Below are 18,674 nucleotides of genomic sequence, written 5' to 3' on the forward strand. Positions count from 1 at the left end.
CCTTTCGCAATACAAGTATGACAGAAATAGCAATTTAAAGAATTTCCAACCTCTTTTGCCCCCTGTGGCTCATTTTCAGTCCCTAAGCATAACATAGCACCATTTTAGTTGTGTAGGCACAGCTGTTTCTGGGGCTGTGATGGGAACCAAAACAAAAAAATTAACTCAGCTTTGAAGGAAAAGCAGGACTGGGGGAAGAATCTGACCACAGAGTTGGTTACAACAGCTTTGGGATAAGGTTAAAGAAGGGAGGCAGTACAGAGACAGGGCACAATTACTCTAAAATGCTGTTATCAAAAACCTCATATCTGAAGCTATGGCCACAACAGCTGGAGAAACAGGAACTCACAACAGCTTCAGCAAGGACTCATCAAAACAAAAATAATTTCATTTTTACAGTTCAAATACCACATTTTGTAAACAGAGAAACTAAGAGCGAAGAAGTATTAAACAAATATTCAAAATACTGGGTCTTCCACAAATAAAAGAGCTCTGTATGGAAATAAGGAACAAACAGACCAGGATTACAGAAGAGAGGTAGTGGCTAACATTGTCATTAGCAACAAGTAATTTTTCACTAGATGCCTGCATATATTTAGAATTTGAAGCCAGGGCTCACAACTGAGTGGACAAACAATGAAGATCTGCCTATTAGTTGCGGGTTTTTTAATAACATGACTTAACTCTCTACATTCCAGTGTGCAGTAAAGTCAACAGCAATTGCAGTGTGATTATCAAGGACTCGATCAGGGAAGAGAAAACGATGACACAGGCACATCAGTCCCAGGTGCCCAGTCCAAAACAGGCAGCAATGGCTTGGTCCATCCCTGCTGCTTGGAAGCACACTCACTGAGGCTGAGGGGAAAATCAAAGGGAAGCTAAAAGCCCCACAGCCCAGACGATGGCAAGAGGGTGAAGATGAGTTAAGATATGTGATGTCTTGGGAAAAGGCATAAGGAACAGAGAGAAAACGTGGTCATTGGCACAATCTGCTCCCCTCTCAACTCAGAGATGGGGAAAGCTCCAGGCTTATGTGGACTATGACAAGGAAAAACTGCTACAGAAATATACACTTGTAAACATCTGCCTCATTTAAAAACACAGCTTTGAGCACTGAGTCCTGTTTGTCAAAACAAGCCACAGTTCATTGTTTAAGGAAACCATTTTAAGCTGCGTTATCAGTTTTCAATATTGCAGGCATCTATCGCAGCAGAAATGTGTTCCAATTTCACCACAGCAGACAATTGTTTCATTAATGTGGTTAAGATCAGCTATGGAGATATTTTCTTCACAGGCAGGAGCCTATACTGAGCCTGTTCAGAGTAGTACAGCAACAATAAAAGCCTACCTTCAAATACCGAATGAATTCTATACATGCAAAGGTGAAAAGGAGTAATTCAGTTTCCTTCAGCTTCCCCCTCTTTAAAGAAATCTTTCATTGGAACAGGTTTAGTTCCTTGAAGCATCTCAAACGTTTCTGTGGTCAGCTGCAGTCCTACCATCCACTTTTGCTATTAACATTTGCATTATCTGAATCAGATTCTCCAGCCTCTGGAAAAATGCAACGTTACTAGGCCATGCCAAACATTTTGGCAGGACCTTCTCAGGAGAGGAACGGGCCGGGGATAAGAGATCAAAGCTGCTCTTATCCTCATTGCCTGTCTGCCAGGAGATGCTGCCACTTTCAATGTGTCAAAGCTGACTCAAATGTCAGGAACAAGTGAACCACAAAGTGCAAATACAGGTATTTTCATTCCACTTCCAAGGGAAGACAAAAGGTTACACTACAGCTATTTCAGGCATTACAGAGAGACTTTTAAGCATGCTAGTCTAAAAAAAAGAAGAAGAAGAGATGGCCTCTCATTTTAACTCCTAGCAGATTCATCTGTGACAATGCCAGCACGGAAGCTGGTAAGATTTAGCACTTTAATTCTAAAAGAAAGGTTTATTCCAGGCTTGGAGTTGTAAGAGGGTTAAAGCAAGTTAAATTAGCAGGCTTGTAAAGAAAGATACCATCTACCACCAGCCCACGCTACATGCGATTTTAACATGTGCTTTTAGCCCTGAATTTTGGAAAGTATCATATTTACAATGACTCGTGAAAGAAGAAAGTAGAACTAACCTGGCACAGAGTGGTAAAATACTCCCCCTGATGACTCAAAAGCAGTATTAATTCTCTGATCTTTCAGAAGTGTTGACTCAACTTACTGAGACTAAAAGACAGATCAAAAGAAGTTTTCCTTCAGCTCAGCAAAATTAGAATGCTTTTCGCACTGATTCAGGTGCTCTGGGTATTAGGTATATGAAAGTCTTCCACTGGTATGTAGCATCAAATGAGTTACAAAGTAGAAGTTTGACTTTAAACAGTTTACAAAGACTAACTCAAACCATATTCAGTCCCAAAATGGGGAAAAGTGCTAATTTAAAACACTGATAACCATCCCCATACTGCAACCCAGATCTTTAACACATCTGCTCTAAACAGTGTACCTTAACTACTCTCTACAGACATAAAACTTGGACTCAAAGCAGCAATATGCATCTCGTGATAGTTCCTTCCATGCTGTTGAGAAGGATACCTGAAAAGCTCTACTGTCTGAAGACCACTGTCATTGGAAAAACCTGCTTGCAGCCTGCAAAACCTGGCAGCTCATTGCATTAGTACTGCTTAAAAGATGCCACAAAACAGGCAAGACAGACAAATTCTGATCAGACGTTAACAGGACTCAGTAACAAACTGATGGCTTACATTACTCTACCACTTCCAAACTGTCTTTCACATTCATGATACAACAGTTTCACCCCTGCTCTTCAGAAGAATATTGTCTTTCCTGATCCTTCTTCAAGTGAGTTAGTCCAGGGAGCTTTTAATTAAGTGCAACTCTTAAAAAATTATATTAGTTTAACAGTAATGGCCTTCATCTGGGGCTGGTTTGTTCAAATGGCTCTTTTTTTCTAATTAAGCATTAGCAAGTCCCTCCCTGCAGTGCTACAAACAAGATGTTCAGTTTCCCCATTAAACACCGCTTGGAGTCCTTCAACCAACACTTGACAGAGGCTGGGAGGACCTACCAGTAAAAGACTGCCCTACGCTCACTCTTAAGAATCTGCTACCAGCTGCCAACAGAAACAGGATACAGGCATAATGTGTTTTTAACTTGACTCATTATAGCCACTTCTCCAAGTCTCAGGTAGCTCAAGCACAGCTTGAGACAAGGAACAATGTAACTGGGTACATGTGTACCCTACCTGGTAGAAACAGTGGCAAACTAACCCTTGTGCCTCAGGAACACAGTCCAAGCAGTACCTGACCTGAAGTACACGGGCGTGCTGCCAGGCTTCTTCTCCAATGCTGAGGAAGGAACCCAACGTAGCCACCACTCCTCACTACAGCACAACAGCATGCACTTGGAAATGGAGTCAGCGTTAGCTGTAGACACAACTGTTACCACACGGGAGTTGTGACTTCCCTCCTTTGTTCACTGAACACGTGCATCGCAAGCACGCTGAGGTTTATTTTATTGCTTGTGCACTACTATGGGAGCTTTTTAGTGCAAGTTTTGATATACCAGAAGTATGATCACTGTTCCACATTTACTTTTAATGACCTTTCTTGACATGGACATAAGTATTTCACTGCAAGGTCAGTTACATTCAACTTTAGCTGACTAGTCTTGAGAAGGCTTTTAAAAGGAGTAAAGGCCTACACTTTTGGGACTTAAGCAATAAAAATACTGATGTCCATCTATAGTCCTTTTCTTCTAATAGATATAATTATGCCTTTTTAGAGACAACACACACAAATTGCACAAACACAGCACAGCTAAGCAGCCACACACATAAATATGCTAGCTCTTCAATATCCACCTCCACATCCAACTGCATAAAGACAGTAGTTAACTCTGTGATTTTGGTATAAAGAAACTGGGCTTGACAACTTGCTTGCCAATGGGAATCAAGCAGTCATACATTTGAAGCCTCAGCCAAAATCAGAATGTTTCCTCCCACATTCATGGCAGAGTCCACATGAAAAAAAAAATCCACAAAATCTTTACCCAAAGCAGCACAAAAAGGGATCACATTTGTTTGAAACAAGGATGAAGTTTACCTACCACTGAGGAGATGTAGACTTATAACCAGAGCCAAAACCAAGACCGATGTTAATGTCTCCTTACAGAACTGTTGTTCAACTTGGGTGTCCACCAGAACTCCCAGGTTGCTTTCCGCAGACCTGCTTTCCAGCCATTGGGGCCCCAGCATGTATACAGGTTTTTAGGGTGGCCCATATAGGGTATACCACCTGCTACATGGGGCGGTTCCTCCCCAGGTGCAGGACTTTGCACTTCCCTTTGTTGAACTTCATTAGGTTCCTGTCTGCCTATTTCTCAAGCCTATCCATGTACCTCTGAATGGCAGCACAATCATCTGGTGTATCAACCTCTCATCTTGTATCATCTGTAAACTTGCTCACAGTGCACCTGGCCCCATCATCTAGGCCATTAATGAAGAGGTTAAACAGTATTGCACCCAGTATCAACCCCCGGGGTACTCCACTAGTGACTGGCCTCCACCAGGACTTCATGCTGCTCTGACCACAAACCTCACAGACAAACTGAGGAGGTACAGGCTAGATATGTGGATACTGAGGTGGATGGGAAACTGGCTGAACTATTTCTTACCCAGCTCAGTGTCCACATATCTAGCCCATACTTCCTCATTTTGTCCATGAGGATGCTATGGGGGAATGTGCTAAAAGCCTTACTCAAGTCCAAGTAAATCTTCATGGCTTTCCCCTCATCCACCATCCAGCCATCTCTTCACAGAAGGCTGGTTAGGCGTAATTTCCCCTTCCTAAAGCCATGCTGACTACTCCCAGTCACCTCCTTGTCCTTAACATGCTTGGAAATTGTTTCCAGTATTATTTGTTCCATCACCTTCCCCAAGACAGAGGTAAGCTGACCCATCCACAGTTCTCTGGATCCTCTTTCTTAGAAGATTCCTTCCAGAAGACAGAGGTGGCACTTACTTCTTCCAGTCCTCAGGCACCTTCCCTGATCACCACAGCCTTTCCAAGATAACCGAGTGGCCTTGCAATGACATCGACCACCCCCCTCAGTGCTCATGGGTGCATCCCATCAGGTATCATGGACTTGCTTATACCCATGAATTTGTTTTAAGTGCTTCCTAACCTGGTCTTCCTTCATCGAGGAGGAGCCTTTCCTGCTCTGGACCTTCTCACTGTCACAAGGATCTGGGACACTTGAAGGCTCATCTTCCCAGTAAAGACCAAGATGAAGAAAGCAATCACCAGATACTTTTCAAAAGCCATATTTAACTGACCAGGCCAAACAGCTACAGGTTTGGTTTGTTTTTGTTTTGTTTGTTTGTTTTTAAAAACAGCCAAACCACCCAGCCCTTCCACCACTCTAATTACTCACTCTTAGACAACAATTTCTACTAGGCTATCATTTCAGATTTCCCTCTCATATCAGAGATACAGAATGGAACAGTTCACACAAAGGGTTTTAATTAATTTTTTTATATATAACTGATTAATATGCAAGAGTTTTGTATCTTTAGAGACTTCTCCTACTACTCAAATTCTATTACCAAACTTTTTTAAAAAAAACAAACCAGCATCAATACATAGCTATGGCAATTACGTAATTGAAGAACTCTTAGAATAGAGAAGTCTGCTACTAATTCTGACATTTTTGGTCTAGAACTTGCTATACCTGTTCCTCAACTATTATTTACTCAGGCTTTTCACCATGTCCTGGAGATCAGGAAAATTATACCAATAAACACAACTGGGTAACAAGCTCAAAGGACCTAAATCTCCAGAGAACATTCTGCTTGACAAGCCCCAGTGAGGGGCAGAAATTTACTACAGGAGGTCTGGAGAGGCAACAACGATCACTGTCTCCCAAAGAGTCTGAACCCATGTTCCTCACCAAGAAAGCCAGCAGTTTCTTCTTGAACTGCATATCTGGATGTCTTCCTAATTTTAGAAGTTATCAAAATTAGCAGCAACTGGAGGAAAAACAGTTATCATCTAGAAGAAATCCATCAGTGACTTTTCTTACAGAACAGGAATTAATTTTTTCCACAGCTAGAATAATTTAACCCTTACAAATCCTTATTAATCTGCCTATTTAGTCATAAAATGCCTGAGGTTTACTTAAGTGAATGCTTACCAAGATTGAACCCGTGACTACTTGAACATGAAGACAAAATAATGTAATGTTTGGTTACGCAGCTGTAGTTCACTTTCAAAGCTTCCCCTTGATTTACATTTTTATTGCAAGCTGCCCATATTCTAGCCTATTCCCAATCATATTACGCATTTCCCAAGCCAAACTTTAATGACTTCCCTATAGTTCAGTTATCAATTAATTTCTTAGAACTCTCAGAAGACTGAGATTAACATTTCCTACATTGTTTCAGCTTTAAATCTCAGGAAGCTTTCCTTCCATCACTTTTTCCAGATAGACTTTAATTAAACATTAATAGTCACGAATATTTGAACACCTTTATAGGTGAACATCTCCCCAACTGATTAAAACAGGTAAAACTGAAACGAAGAAAAAAAGAAGGTAATGAAGATTCAAACAAATTAGCGCCCTCGCACAAGGGCCAGAAAATTCCTAAGCCTGGAACTAGGAGGCAGGAGCCAGCCTGCTCACCGCAGTCTCAATTTCTCTCCCAAGCATGGGCAGTCACAGATTTTGGAGCATCAGCCTTCCTTTAGATGTTGTGGCTTTAAACTTTGCTTTCACTGCCACCTTTGCCTCCTCCAAGGTCTCTAGAGATGTTAGATGGAAGTTTTGCTGCTAAAGTAGTGTGATCTCAAGTTGGCTTTTCCTTAGCAAGTGCCATGGTAAGAGAGCCATACTTACACCAGAATTGTAAAGGTGCTGCACAGGTGGCAAACAATAAACATTTCTGTAGTGACGTCCCCAACAAAAAAAGATGAAGAAAGATAATTTGAGCAGCACAGATGCAGCTACATGATGGGTATTGAATGGCCACGATAGCAGCTGTTTACAGGACTTGAACAATTTTTTTTTTTTTTTTTAAATCAGTAACTCCAATTCCAAAACACCAAGAAATGAACTTTCATCCATCAGAGTAAAAAAATGCACATCTTTTTCACACCAATATCGCATCTGGTCACAAGATAAATTAGTAATCTTTGCCTTTATTGCACAATAGGTTCCTTTCTCCAGCATTTCTGTTTTGAAACTTAAGTTCAAATTTGTTCAGCAAGTCCCAGTTTCAGTAAATACCATTTTTCACATCAAATTGTTGGTAAATACCTATCAATTACTCTCCACTGCCACCAAAGGACATGCATAAGTTCAGTTGCAATTTATTATGATCCTTGCTACAGAACATTTTATAGATTTCTTTCATAGTGCTACTTCAGGCATTAAAAATCAGCAGAACTTGATCGCGCATGATGACATTAAGTGCCAAAGGCATGGAGTAGAGAATGCTGTTCCATGAGACAGCCATATCAACTGCTATTTTAAAGTACAGCCTCACTGAACACTGCAGGTATCCGCTCTTGAGATCATGGAAAACAGGACCAACAGCTATACTCGATCACAATCCTGAAGCAAAGCATGGTGACAAAACATCTCAGACAGTGAATCAAGATGAACACATGAGGAAGAAAAAAAAAAAAGAAACCTGTAATACAAGGATGCCTCCAAATCATGAGTTTTCTTATGCCATCTCATCAGTAACAGATCCCTATCTGGGGAACTACTCCAAATGGAGAAACATCACTCCAACCAACGATTCCCTTTCATCTTTTCTAACAGGACAAAAATACACTTCTCAGGATGTAAGACAGTACTGAGTTCCTATGGTGGTATTTGAAATCAAGTAGCTTTTTTTAGTACTGTTTAATGTATAGACATGTGTGTTATAACCACACTATGAACTGCAGTGTTATAGAGAACTATATAGACTAGCTTAGGTATTGGAAGAGTCCAATTATATTACCCACCAACCAGCAGATGAAATTACTCTGCCAGCCCGAGAATGGTGCCATCCAATAATAATCCTGTCTTTTATCATTATCTGCAAGAGCTAGTAGGAAGCTAACATTGAACTAGGAGTGTTCAACAAATGATTGCTGGTTGTCTTCTAACAAGGGAGTAAGTGAGGCTACAGCTCCTACACCGATCACATACATCTGCTGGACTTTCTCGTGAATAAAGAGTGGAGCCTCAGATGTCAGCAGAGCACAGTGCTTCTCAATCTAAAAGCTGCCATCCTCAAAGCAACTGAACAAGGTTGGAGATAGTGACACTTCTTTTCTTTTTGAAGCACGTGCTTATCTTTTCAAATTCTCATATAAAATGACCACAGAACAGAAAACCCATGCTATTCTAGCACTTCCTTAATAACCTTGCACAAAAAAGGTGAGTCAGCAAGAGTGGGTCACTGCCAGTTCCTAGAGTTTGCTGAAACATAAGCATTTTTTTTAAAAAAGTGCCAATTTAAAGGGGTAAAGATCCTCCTTTGAGTTTCACAACTGTCAGTGCCTATAGCACTCTGTGCAAGTGTATTGTTTTATTTTGTGACCAGCAGAGACTATCTGAGAAGACCAGGCCAAAATTCACTGTTGGTACAGCTTCATACTCAACTCCAGACAGCCTTCAGCTGATTTCCTGTTATCGCCACAAAAACACACACAAAGATAATGAGAAATGGCTAAAGTCATTGGATTATAGGTTATTTGTCTCCCTTTGGGTAGAAGTTTGCAGTCTGACCTTTTATTTCAGCAAAACCATCTAAAAAAGCTGAAGAAAGACTTTACTTCTTGGATAAAAAGCATGCTTCATTAAAAGCTTACACTTCCACAAAATGAATTAAAATATTTCCCTGTATACCTGAATATCCACAGTTGTGAGGTTTTATCACTAAACCATAAGGACATGTATTAACTGTGTCATCACAATTAAAGATGCTTGTCCATTAATGACCTAGAAGCACCCTATTACCTGGGGTTTCTTTTTAAACTATTTACCAATGAAGGGTGACTTAGGGCACAGTCAAATGAGCCCAGACTGGCAGCAGCCAACAAACAAAAGATTGTTGCTCCTCCACTGAAGGTTGCCACCCGCTCTGTTCTGCTATTTGTCTGCTCAATTCCCCAACTCTGCTCTTTGAAGTGATCTAAATTTTAAAATGAAAAACTAGCTTAGGAACCAGAGCAGGGGAAGCCACAAAAAAAAGCTAGAACAATTTCTTCACTCATTTTAGCAGCAACCAAAAAACTTATCTGACTGTTTTCTAAACAGGAATTTGTTGGATTTGCTGTTTACATTAATATTTGAAGGCTTCCTTGGGCAAGCTTACTAGAGAATACACACAGCACACTCAGAGAAGAGTAGAGGGAGCCTGTTTTCAGAAGATGAGGACTGAAGTCAGTAGTTCTTGAAATGCACCATGAAAATGGATGCATTCCCAGCAAGTGACAGCTGCCAAAACGAAAAAACCCTCAATGGGCATGTTTCTTTAGGAAGCCAGAGGAGTTCACAAAGCTAGTAGAGTTTAGTAGTTGGAACTGGCATCTTTTGGGCACCAGGGTTAAATCCAAGCTGATCCTAAACACTCAAGGGACTCTGGGAGTGTCATCTGTGACACCTAAATTTTGCTTTAAAAAAAAAAAATGTTGTTTTCTCAGACTGTCTCAACTAAAGCAGACTATTTTTAGAGATATAAACTTGAGACACTCAAAGAGTTAAACCAACACTAAACCAAAAGCCACTTTGGATTTTTTTCTTCTCCCACAAACTGGAATTGCACCTGAGGCATTTAAAGGACTTGGTAAACCAGACCCAAAACTTACCCTTTCAGCACAACAAACCATCCAAAAAACCACAGTGAAAGCATGACCAGCATGAAAACTCCTCCGCAAACCAGCAAGGAGCAGCTGTTACAGCCCCCCTGTCCCCACCACGTGCGACAAGCCCTCACTTCTCTACCCTAGGATGCTCTGCAGACCAAGCAGTCAAACTTCTCATAGGTATTCAATGTGAGCTAACCAAGCTCTTCCCATTGAGAGAAGGCTCACGTATCCAGTTCATGATCTTCCCCAGCAAAGAATTTAATGTTAATCAACGGCCACCAAGCCACATCAACCTGCACTTTCCCCTAGCAACGACACAGGCATATCCCACTTTTGAGACCTACTTCTGGAAGAGTTTGAGAAGACTGATGTATGGGGGTTTCACAGCAAGCTGCAGCTCCCATGCCATAGCACTGGCACAGGCAGGCTCAGCTGGGACCACATCTCACTGCCCCAGCTTTAAGGAGCTGAAAACAAACAGCGGTGCAACACGAATAGCACCACAGCTCCAACAGGAACGCTGAAGACCAGAGCTAGAGGTTATACCAACTGAAAGCTGGCACGGCGAAGGATCACAGCAACACACACCCTGAAGGGACTGTTTTCCAACAATAATGCTTTCACCTTACTAGTCAGTCAACCATTACTGGCTGGAATCAGGTAAGTTCAGTCATAACAGATCCTGACCAAAAGTCACTCTTTTTTCATTTCCCCAATTTTAACCATTATTCTGCCTCAGACTCATGGTAACACACACTCACGGCTTCTTACAGACAAGTCATATTACACCTTACTACTACGACCCACTAAAGCCTAAGATGCTTGTTCAGCACTCTCCCACAGGCAGTGACTTACAAACACTGAGCCTCTATGGGTGTAGTACTTCTATCAATCCCAGAAAAGGCTACAGTCTTTTTGCTCCAAACTAGTACACCTGGAGATAATGAAAAACACATTTATTTGCTAACAGGATAATCACCATGGCAACTAGCTTCCAGGAAAATAACTGCCAACAACTCCAGGACAAAGACAGGCCACTAAGGAATTTGTTAAGGGAGACCAACCAGCTCACACAAATCTGAAAATACTGAAATTTGCCAAATTTATCTCTGAAGAAACTGTAAGTAGGCGTCTGAAAACTTCTTATCACAAGCCATCACATAAGTTGAATCAATGGCACTACCATCCGTCTCAGCATCTTGGTGCCCTTTAACTTTCTTTTAAACTTTTTAGACATCTTGTAGGGCAGTTTCAGGGCAACATTCTCCAATGTACACAATTTCACCTTTCAGACCATTTCTTTATATTAAAGGAAAACTTTATCTGATACTCAAATTCTTTGCCACTCCACACAGTAGTATTCACTTTTAGTCACACGAGTTTGAATAATGAAACTGCAGTTATTGCAAACAACACTTAAATAATGCTTTTCATGAAACTGAATGTTTTACAAAGGTAGATCAACCTCATCTTACAGAGAAGGACATAAAGATTAATACCTTGCTCAGGGATATACAGTCAGGGATACATGGAATCTACGTATTCTTACAGGTTTTCAGAGCTACTGCAGGAATTGTTCCATTTTCATAGCTTTTTGGGGAAATGTGGACTGATTTTAATTGATGGAATTACAGAGACCATAACTTATTTATATACAACTGAAAAAAGGCTGGTTACAGAATCCAAATCCCTGGTACACTATCTAAAACATGCACTAAGATGGTAATGGGCAGCTCAGCAAACCATTTCACTCCTGAAGCTCTGGTGCATTTCTCCAGTTTTCATGAAAGCAGTTCACAGGAAACAAAAATACTTTTCTGCCCGATGCTATTTTAGTATACTACCACAGCCAAATACCAATGCCCAGGTTAGACCAAAGAACACGTTTAAAGTTTCCTGCACTAAGCTCTGCCCACTTGTAACAGAGAAATTCACCAAGCCATCACCCCTGGATCCTAGCTCTGCTTGTAGGGGAATGACGGGAGGAATAACTGCAGTACAAATAAGAATCCTCTTCTCAACCACAGCACTTCACTGCCAATTACAGTTTACGCTAGCATTGCAGACTCAAGTCAATTTTGCCTTCCTGTTATAGGAACAACAACATCAGGCTATTAAGCCAGACAGGTATGTACGTTAGATCTGCGTCCCTCCAGTATCGTCTCAGATTGGATCACTGGAGCTCATGAATAAAAGCTCTGAAGAAAAGTGTGTCTGCTAAATACATACTGTACAGCAATGTAACATGCTGAATAATTCAGTCAGGTATCTACTTTCAGCACATTAGTTTTCCTTTTGGAAAAAAAAAAAAAAGACTAATGAATAATCAGCCTCTTCTGGAAGACAGAGATGTGTTTGGCTACCTTTCGCTGTAACGCACAATTAATTGATAAGACCGCCACTGCCCTGGAGTGTTAGCATGAACACCTACATCACAGAAAGGATAACCATGTCCAAGTAGTTTACAAAAGGAGAGTCAACAGATGTTATCAGTGCACACTGGCCTCTTCTAAGCCCATACAGAGGAAGTTAGCTGACTTCCTCATTCCAGGTTTAGAATTCAAATGAAAGTACAGCTAAAAGCCTTAAGGTAAAATACAGCTGTGCAAGCTGGTGAATTTCTGTGCTTCTTAAACAGCTAAGGTTCTCCATCTTCTGTTACCTGGGTGGGACAAAGCTGCACAGTCACAAAGCAAAGCCACCCAGCTCTGCTAGACTTGTACATTACAGGCAGATGGCCCTATGAGACTGCTGCTTTCTGTGAGGAAAGAGACCACTGCGCTATGACCTGTGCATAGGAAGGCAAGCAAGACCTACTTCTTTTCTAGCCTTCGTTGAAGAATCTTTCCAACTCAAGGCAGGTATCTTCTAACTTGATCTAAACGCTCTACCTAACCTAATAGAGAAACCACCATTGCCTCTCAGGTGCACTTCAATGACTACTTAATGTCTGTCAAATGCTTGGAAGAAGAAAATCTCTACAGACCTTGGTGGCATTTAAGAACTGAATGGGCAAGCAGTGAAGGCTCAGGTCATACAGCACAAGCTCTTCTGAAAAGAATCATTTGAATATTCCTACACCAGGCTCAAAGTTACCCTCCGCACAATGCCAGCCGGATATTCTGGTGCTCGTACGGTCTCGCTGTGCATATGTATATTCCATTGCTAAAACCATGAATAATGGTGCAGATCGATCTGAACCTAGAAAATGTATGCCCAGAGTTCTCTTCACCCTATAATCAGATGGCCTTTTCGTCCCATTTGTTATAAGTCACAGTAGGCATACATACCTCAAAATTGCTCAGGCTAGCTCGTCTCTTTGCATAGATATGCTCACAGTTGTAATCCAAATGTCTTCAACAGAGGTCTAATTTTAAAAATACTTAGAAGTATAAATTCCACAGGAAACAGGAAAGTCAGGGGAGGGAAGGAGATACAATTTATCAGCTTCTACATTTGCAGACAGCTGCAGTCAGTAGTGTAGGTCATTTTCAGAGTAAATCTTGGCAACAAAGCTTCTTTGTAGAGGAGAAAGACCTGTCAAAATTAACAAGCATAGTAAGAAACACCATTAACATCTGATAAGCAATAAAACAGCACCACAGATTCAGAGTCTCCTTCAGATAAAAGAATTAACTCTTATTTGAAATACTGGGTTTCTGCTAGCTTTAATGTATTTAAAATCAGCAGCAGCCTCTGAAGTTACCTCATATTCTGAGTACTTCCACCTAATACATTATCTCAAGGAGACAAATTCTCTAAGCATTCAGATAATGTTTGATCATAACAGTGTGCCTTGTTTCAGACAAAACTTCCCAGCTCATTAAATGCCTTGGTGTTCACTGCACATTTTGACACAGGAATGCTTGTGTGACCAGTGTCCGATTAAAGACTTACGCTGCTGTCCAAAACAAGGACCAACACAGAGTGATGGAAGTCCAGCACAGCATGGATATAAGGTACATACGAGGGGAGCTCCTGCACAGCATAAACATTTAGGAGTGTTAGCGTACTTCTGAAGTTGTCTAATTTGGATTTAAGTTAATAAAATGTAAACTCTTTGGGGCAGAGAGCTTCTATTCTGTGTTTGCATTTCACATAGTATGGCAGATCTAGGTTCCAAATCAAAGCTGTTCAATGTTATGTGATACAAGTTTTTTACTTTTAGTACAACAGTAGGATTCTTCTTTACAAATAAAAAAGGTCAGCTAGTCTTGCATTATCGTAAAATGCTTCTGAAAGTATGAAGAGATTTCATTTTGAAAAAAATACCATTTAACTCCATACAATCCCTTGTTTCCTTCTTCTTTCCTTTTCCTTCCGTGACCATTTTAACATGCTTGGCCAGAGGAACAATTTTAAGAATTTGGAGTTTATATTCAAGCTTAAAGAATCAGCTCACTGTGCTGTGACAACACCCAGTGTCTCAACTGTTTAGGGGTTTTAGAATTTTAATTTAAGTATTTAAATCATAGCAGGCTACCCACTTTCTAGCAGCGCTGACAAATCACATCTAGCCTGCCACCTTCACATTGCACTTCGTTCACGTATCTTTTTCCGAAGACGCTGGTTTATCCACTATTAAACATTGTGCCAAGTGCACAGAATCACAGACTGGTTGAGGTTGGAAGGGACCTCTGGAGGTCATCTAGTCCAACCCCCCTGCTCAAGCAGGGCCACCTAGAGCTGGTTAAACCACGTTAACAAGTCTCACTGTTAATACTGAAATACCACCCTCTCTCTCGCCCTAGAGAGTTAACATGAGTCCCCTATTAGTTCTAAAGAAACTCATATCCTCATCAAGAGGGTACTATCTTCTCCCTAAGTACCATTTTGTTAAGCAGTATCCACGCACACTGCAGTAATCAGCTTTCACAATGCCTTAGAGAACAGACATAACGGAGAACCACTAGCCATATTTTAGAGGTGAGGAGACTTCAAGTCCATCAAGGGGAAGCCACTCAGCCAGCTCGCCTGAGCAATAGCTTAAGCTCAGTGATTCCAGTTCTCAACGCCCAGCTTTCATTAGAAGACAAGAGCTATGAAACTGGCTGAGAACACACCACGCTGGGAAAACACACTGGAGAAGTGAGTGGGGAGAGAAGACTCCTCCCCCAGACCTCTAAGCAAAAATTCCTAGAAACCCAGCCCAAGATATTATCACACCAATTATTTTTTGAATGGTTCAAAAACAATTCTCTGAAAGACCAGACAAGATACTAATACAAGGCTTGCCTAACTCCAGTGCAAGCCATAGCAGCCTGCTCAATACAAATGCCAGCAGCTTACAGACAGACACCAAACCATTCACCAGACTAGAACAGGAGCTGACTTGCTAGATATAACCCATTTCCTAAAGAAAGTGCCTCTTTAAACACACAGAAAAAAACTGTAGTCTTTCAATGATTTCTATTTTGTATCTGAATTAGATGCAGCTTTTAATTATTGGATCTCTAGCTATGATTAAATAAGATGTGAGAGAGCCCAAACCATGCCAGACCTGCTTAAAAAAAACAAAACCCAGCAACTTTTATGTGGTACATGGAGGGGGGAAGCCCAAGCTTTTTAATGGCAAAAAACTTTTTTTTTTTTTTAATGGCATGAAAGCCTGAAGTCCCAATTTATTTTTAACACAAAATCTACACAAAGTAGATCTTCCTCTGTCTTCAGTTTGCTTCCATATATTGAATGACTTCCAGATTGGTTGAGTGGGTTTCTCAGGCAGCTGAACTGGACACAGTGGATACAAAGCTCCAGTAAACTTGTCCATTTGGCACAGGAACTCTGTGAGGCTGCGGAGGTCATGAGCAGTGCAAGCCCTACAAGCCGGGGGCGGGGGAGGGGAGCCCACCGTCCCCACACAAGAGAGGAGAGAGAGTCCCCCAGCACCGAGAGAGGAACAATCCTCTCAGCTAGCACACCTGGCTTTCCTCACCTCCAGACACTTCCAGATGGAAAAATAATCTACCCTGCAATAAGCATCATCCTGTTGACTAAACACGAAGCTATCTGCAACATATTAATCCTGCTTAAGACAGGATCAGCAAAGAGCAGCATTGGCAGCATCACTTGCTCCCCAAACTCAGGAGGACCCTCCTGCACTGGCTCAGGTTCAGGGCACTACTACTTCAGATGTGTGTTACTAAGGGCTTCCACCTTACAGAAACATTTGATTTTAAGGTTTCTGATGCAGTGGTAGTTACGTTACTCTCCTCCTCTGCTGAGATCTTTATACCTTCAGTTCATACCTTTACACCTTCTGCCCACCAAGAAGCCTCCTTAAGTTTCCTCACTGATGGAATCTTGTAGCAAAAGTGACGCCTCAACCCACTATACGTGCTTTGTTGGCCACAGTATTTGTTACTAACACGCACTAAGTATTTCTGGTATCATGAATAACAGCAGCTGTACACACAAGTTAAGCTGACAGATAGTTTTGGTTCTAAGCCTCATGAGGGTTGGTCCTTGTAAAGCTCAGAAGCCACCGCTTTACATCTGAAGCCCTCTACTGTAAAGGCCTGTCTCTGAAAACTCGTTTTTAGAACAGCAGAATTTGAGCTCACTTACATGTCAGCACAATGAAACAATTAGTATCTTCATAATCTCATAAAAAAGACAGCTAAAGCGGGGAGGAACAGGTGAAGAATACACCCAAACTTCAGCTATCTTCAAAATCAGCAAGGTCAGACGCAGCCGACCCCTCCAAAACAAAGAACCCACGCGCCGGCAGCGCCTTCGCAGACATTTCTGCACGCACGCACCGGGCCCCGCTGCCTCCCCGGCGGCTGCGAAGGCTTCACGCCTTCCACCGGGTCCGGCAGCGCCTCCGCGCAGGCCGGCGGCGGGCGACGGCGAGAGGGCGGCGCTCCCGCCCTCCGCCCGCCCTCCGCCCGCGCCGCGGGAGGCGGCCGCCCCCGCCGGGCTGCACCTGCGCCCCCGGCCCGCCGCCTCGCCCCCGCCCCGCCGGCCCCGGCAACGAGGCCCGCGAGCCCCGACGGGCCGGAATGGGGTGACCGGGGCGGGCGGCCCCGAGGCGGCTGGGCCGCGGCCGCCTCCCGGGGAATGTTCCGAACCGGCCACAGAAAAACGGGGCGGCGGCGGGGAAGCGCGGCCGAACAACAGGTCTGGAAGCGGGTGAGGCCGCCCGCGGGGGTCCCCTCAGCCCCAGCTCAGCCCCGGCTCAGCCCCAGCGCAGCCCCGGCCCGGCCCGCGGGGGTCCCCTCAGCGCCGGCCGCGCTGCCCACGTGCCGCGGGGCCGGGAGGGGCGGCCCTCCTCCGCCGCCCGGGCCCGGGGGTCACTCACCGGCCGAGCGGAGCCGCCCCGAGTGCGCCGCCGGAGGCTGCTCCATCCCCGCGCGCGCCGCCAGACCGCTCGCCCCGGCCGCGCGCGACGTCAGCGCGCAGCCTCGAGGGGCGGGGCGGGGCGCGCGCGGCGACGTCGGCCGGCGGGGGCGGGGCGAGTGATCACGCCCACTCCCGACACGTCCCCGCGCCTCGAGGCCACGCCCCCGCCGTGCTCCGCCCTCGGGCGGTCGCTGCCGGCCGTCAGGTGCGGGCCGGGGCCGGGGCCGCGGCCGGGGGCCGTGGCCTCCGCCCGGCCCCGCCGCTCCCTCCTGGCCGAGCCCTGCGAGGGGCGGCGGGGCCCGCCCTGCCGGGTCCGGGCCCTGCCCAGCCCGGGCCACTGCCGGCGCGGAGCGAAGCGGAGCGGCGCGGCCCGCCCGCGGCCTGCAGGGAGGCGCTCGTTAGCGAGCAGGCCGCGGCCCGCCTTCTGCACCGGCAGCCCCGCGGCAGCCGCTCACCGAGCCCTTCCCCGGGGAAACGCTGAGGTTCCTATCGTGTCCCTTACCAGGAACCCCGGCAGCCGGAGTCCCCTCCACCGGACTCGTCCTCCGGGAAGGCTCCGGGGCCGCGGGGGAGCCCGCCCGGGCCGGCTGCGCCGCCGGCCGGCAGGTTGGTTGCTTGGCGGACGGAGAGGCGCTGGCCGGCCGCAGAGCGGGGCGCAGGGCCCCGCGTTAATGACCGCCGTGGTGCAAATAAACGCTTGGATTGCTCGTCATTTCTAAGCATCTTTCCAGCACCCAGAACTGTAGACAACAGGTCTTTGACCCCACTCCTAGCACCTTTACGAAATGTTTTTTTCCTCTAATGTCCTGTTCCTTCTCCCATATATGCAACTTCAGGCCCTGGTTTTGTAGCCATTGCCAGGAAGAGGCCTCATGGAACAGTTTTGCCATGCCCGAGCTCCACTGTGGCTGTTTGCCTTGAGCAGTGACTTCTGCTGCCCCAGGTACCTCAGTACAGGTGTTTCATTGCTCCTTCAATCCTGACAACATGGTTATTTGAACTCCCATTTGAAGTCTGTGATGGGTGGCAGTCACTGAGGTCTCTGTAACAATATGCTCTAGGAAGGATTCATAGATGGTATCAGATTGCAAATTGGTTTGTGACCTCTAGTTTGCCATATGGAATAGTGCTTAGGGTTGTGATGACCATACAGAAACCTTTAGAATAATCAAACTGTATTGTACATATTTCAGAAGGGTTCCTTGATCAGCTGCTTCTGGTTTTCCACCATTATTTTCATCTAACAGTGAGTTAGATGAAGTGCTCTAAGAAGACACCAAAGACCAGGATCTCAAAGACACTGCTTCAGTTGACCAGACCATCTCTCTTCATCTGAATGGCAATGTTATCTAGGGTGACTGTATTTATTTTTAGAAGGCTGCACCCTTTCTGGAAGCTGATTTGATGAAAAATTTGCCTTGATCTGTATTTGTCTGATGCAATTAATGTACTTAGCCACAAA

General features: G+C 44.2%; 1 protein-coding gene across 1 annotated transcript in view; it reads right to left on the reverse strand.

The window, feature by feature from the left end:
- The window catches only part of TMCC1 (transmembrane and coiled-coil domain family 1), a 125,053-nt gene extending 107,792 nt beyond the window's left edge, over positions 1-17,261 (reverse strand). The window contains exons 1-2 of the mRNA XM_082321172.1: positions 17,172-17,261; positions 13,159-13,405 (exon numbers count right to left, since the gene is read on the reverse strand). The gene's annotated coding sequence lies outside the window, so the exon portion shown is untranslated. The remainder of the gene's footprint in view (positions 1-13,158; positions 13,406-17,171) is intronic.
- Between the last annotated feature and the right edge of the window lie 1,413 nt (positions 17,262-18,674).

Source organism: Platalea leucorodia (genome assembly GCF_965183815.1).
Source record: "Platalea leucorodia genome assembly, chromosome: 9".
Taxonomy (NCBI): domain Eukaryota; kingdom Metazoa; phylum Chordata; class Aves; order Pelecaniformes; family Threskiornithidae; genus Platalea; species Platalea leucorodia.